The following is a 4,192-nucleotide window of genomic DNA, read 5'->3' as shown; positions in this document are numbered from 1 at the left end:
TTGGACTGAATGGTTTCCCTTTTGCTTTAATAATAAACTGCTGCAAAAGATTTGAACCAGCCACATAGTGGATTTCTTCTGCATTTTCCTGCATCAAAATGAATGAGTTTTCCTGATTGAAAACAATCATGTGAATCTAGCTGTAATTAAATTAACTATCCTTAGAATGCCCTGTAAATAAAGATAAATTAAGATAGGAGTGTGTTGTCTACTTTTTTACTATAAACAAATGCTATTTTTTTTTAGTGGGGGGTTAGTGATATACAAGTATTACGCCTTTTCCTCCTCAATGAGATGAGCAGTGTAGTTTCTTTTGTTTCCATAGACTTTTATTGTGCATTGCGACCAGGTAAGGTCCATAAATCTTGCAGACCTGCCAAGGTAGATGATACATGCCAGTCTCCTTTGCAGCAGTGCTTCAATGTTTAAAGCTCATGCTCCCCTTAAATGGGCTGGCAGAATGCCTCAATGCACAAAAAATAAAACCCAAACCTGCAGCATTTTTGTCAATGCATTGCACCAGAATCCACGGTATATGCGTTGTAGAGCTCTGTAGCAAAGAAGCATTGCCGACTACTGTATGTGTGCATTAGGGTGCCAATCTAAATGCATCGCAACACACATTATACCGTGCCTTAACCTGTGTTGCATTAAACCCTTGGTTCTCAACTGGTGGGTCGTGACCCAAAAGTGAGTCGCGACCCCGTTTTCAATGGGTCGCCGCATGCCTTCCACTTTTCTATGTGAGAGGCTCCTCAGCCTCCCCCTGGCATAGCAATATCAGTTCTTGTACTGATCAGTCATTCAGAATATGCTGCCTGGTGCCAAGTGTCAGCTTGAGGTGGGGTGGGATGGGCTGGAGCTATGGCCGTGAGGGAGCTTCATCCATACATGCATTGCTTCGCGCTCCCTCACGTGATCTTGTAGAGGTGCCTGGATCGGAGTGACGTCACATTCTGGCTCCTAACACCTCTACAGGGCACACATGGGAGTTGTACAAGCAATGCATGTATGGATGGAGCTCCGTCGCAGCCCAGCACTGGACCCCAAGCTGAGGATCGCACGGATTGCCCGCACTGGATCGCACGGTATCTCAATGCCATGCATTCCATTGCAGTGCGACTTGTGTCACCACTTAATGTCCAAGGACAAATGTGGGTCCTGAGGTTACACAGGTTGAGAACCACTACGTTAAGCTATGCATATTACCACAAGCTTGCACGATGCACAAATATGGAGCCAGTCTAAATCAATTTGTCTCTTCTAACAGGCACGGAGACCAATGTCCAAAGTAATTGATTATTTTTAGTGCTCTGGGCAATTCTCATCTTTTTTTTCCCCCTCATATATTTGTATATTGAATTATACCATTTAAAAAAAAATGATGTTCAAAATAAATGTTTGCTTATAAAGTTGCTTCCCTTTTTGGCGCTGTCTTTGCTCGCAAACACCTCCTGATTTCACTCGCACATCTATATCATGATTATTACTTTTGTTTCCCATGGGACTAATTTTAAACCGGTCTCCTGACACTTATGTGAAAACTGTGTTTTATAATTTCTCTACATGAGACAAATTAGTGACTTGGCTGCTTCTTGAGCAGCAAACAGGTGTGACCAACCGCCGAAGGGCCGCCGATGCAGAATATAAATTGTGGTCCCTTGTTATGCTTGCAAAAACCTCTGACTGTTTCTTTTTCACCCTGGAGGTGTACATTTTAATAACATTTCTGTAGTATTCCTCACTTTTGCCAAACCCAGATGGCCAACGAGGTTTAAAAATCAATCAGAAGAAGGTAAAATTTGATTTCTCCAAGCACAGGGCTGGTATGAAAGGAAGAGGTGATGATTCTATCCTCTGACCTCCAGGCACAACTCTCATCTGCAAATCAAATGCCAAAGCACACCAGCCGACCTCCAAACCTATTGAATAAATACAGGTTGGAAAATCCTTGGATCATTTCAACGTTCAAGTCATACGGTGGCTTAAAGAATTTATCAATTCTCATATTTTCAGTGGCAAGGATCAAATGAATATCTCCAAGAAATGAATCAAAGCAACTGACCTGCTGCATTTTTCTTGAAGACGTTCTGGAATTCAGAACTTCTGAATCGAGAAAGCTAGTCGGATGTCCAGTGTACCATCAGCACGTGCAGTTGCTTTGATTTATTTCTTCCAGATATGCCATGACCTGGGTGAATGGGAACCTTCACAATCGATCAAATGAATATTTCTTTACAACCAATACAATGTTGATTTGTGATTTCAGAAAAAGGAAACCGATGAAGAACACAAGAGGTTTTGATTCCTCCAAAAGTTATCCAAATATTTTAATCAGTTCAAAGAAAAATCGATGCAAAGAAAAATGGACGGGTTTGATGCATGCGTTCATGTAGCTGTATTCAGGGCTCATACACACAGGCGTTTCTGAAATGTATATCTTTTTCTTTACCTAGACATTTTGTAATGTGTATGTGTTGCGTTTGCTACCAATAACTTAACCCTAACGTCCCCTTGCCCAACACTAAACCTTTAAGACTTTAATGGTAGCTTAATTCTAAATCTAAACCTTTTACAATGAGACCCTAAAGAGATGATCACCTTGCCAATTTAGGGCAAGGTGACATGGTCTGCTTATAGTCCGCCCCTTCACCAGCATGCTATACTCGCCTATAGGCAACCGTTGGCAACCTCCCCGCTCCATGGCTCTGGCTGAGCAGGGCTTTTGAGTTTAAGGCAACTTGTGGCCTTTCTTCATGTTAGTGTTCAGACCTGAGTGGCCAATTGCCGAACCTGGATGGAGGGCATTGACCTCATCCACCCTGGTAAATTACAACAACACAGTGACACCAACACCAAAGTGATAGCATCTCTTTAACTCTGAAACCAGAGCTACAGACAAGTAACTGAAATAGACTTGTGAGTTGCCTTTCCTGCAAAACACTTTGTAATTCTGTTCATCCACTCTCGGGATCCACTGAACCCTACCAGGCAGCTCAGTCAGGTATCCGCCCTCCATTTTCTACCCTGCAATCAATGCAATAAAGCTTGGTCAAGGACATGCTTCCAGCCTGTAAATGGATATAGAAGGGGAATCAGGAAATGACTGAGCTCACCACTCTCCCCTCTCTCCTATCAAAAAGTTCCCTGTGTAAAGCCGCCCATACACCTTACGAATATCGGCCGATTTTCGATTGCGTTTTCGTCCGATATTCGTAAGGTTGATGGGCAGTGTACAACCTCAAATACTGTACAATCGATCGACTTTTGACTTACCAGCAGTTTAGAAAACTTCGGCCGATCGTACGATTTTCGCAAGGTTGGTGGCGTTTCCGTACGTAAAAGTTTGTACGATTTACACTGCTCATGGGCAAAAGAAAATACGTGCGGTCGATTACCGCAATTCGTCCAGGTGTTTTTGTTTTTATTCACTACAGGCTGATTGAACCTTGCGATAATCGGGGCAGGATGGAGCCGCCGTACGAAAATCGTACAACGGTTCGATCATCGGATGAAAAGTTTTGTCCGATGATCACAAGGTAACAGCTCTGCACTTGCCCGCTGCCTCCTGGTAGAGGCAATTACTTAAAATCCCTTGAGAATACACTCCAGCCCTTTGCAGGGGCACATTCTCATTGGGATATTTGAACACTCCAGTCTCCCGGTAGGCGTGATAACCTCATCGGCTTCTCCTTCTGCATCATAATTGACTTATCCTGCTACTTTCAATCTTTGCTGTGCCTGTGCTGATCCCCCAGCGCTAAATGCTACTGATCTGACCTCGGGAATGGCTAGTAAGAAAAATGTTGTATATTTATGAAGCTCAAGCAAAGACATCAAAATGTTATTCTGAAATGTGTAACTGGCAGAGGGCTCAAGGTTGCTGGTTAGAAGCTGCTCAAACTCCCACTCCAACACAGAACAACAATGCACCTGACAACACAATGGATTAGACATCCTTCTGTGCCGATTTCAAAGCTCAATCCTATACCTCCTCCTTTTTTTTTTTCCCTTCTCCCTCGTGAGTACTTCTAATTAATCATAATTGTATCTATTCAAACAAGAGAACTGATCAATGTTCTGCAGGAGTTCTAATCATTACATAAAGATTATTTATACATCTGCAAAATTGGACGTTAACTGAGGCTAAAGATGCCTTTCTCTTTTCGGCATTAAGTCCATGAAACCGGTT

The sequence above is a fragment of the Nanorana parkeri genome, unplaced genomic scaffold (assembly GCF_000935625.1).
Source record: "Nanorana parkeri isolate BGI_ZX_2015 unplaced genomic scaffold, ASM93562v1 scaffold339, whole genome shotgun sequence".
Taxonomy (NCBI): domain Eukaryota; kingdom Metazoa; phylum Chordata; class Amphibia; order Anura; family Dicroglossidae; genus Nanorana; species Nanorana parkeri.
The sequence above is the reverse complement of the archived record's forward strand: the minus strand, read 5'-3'. Positions refer to the sequence as shown.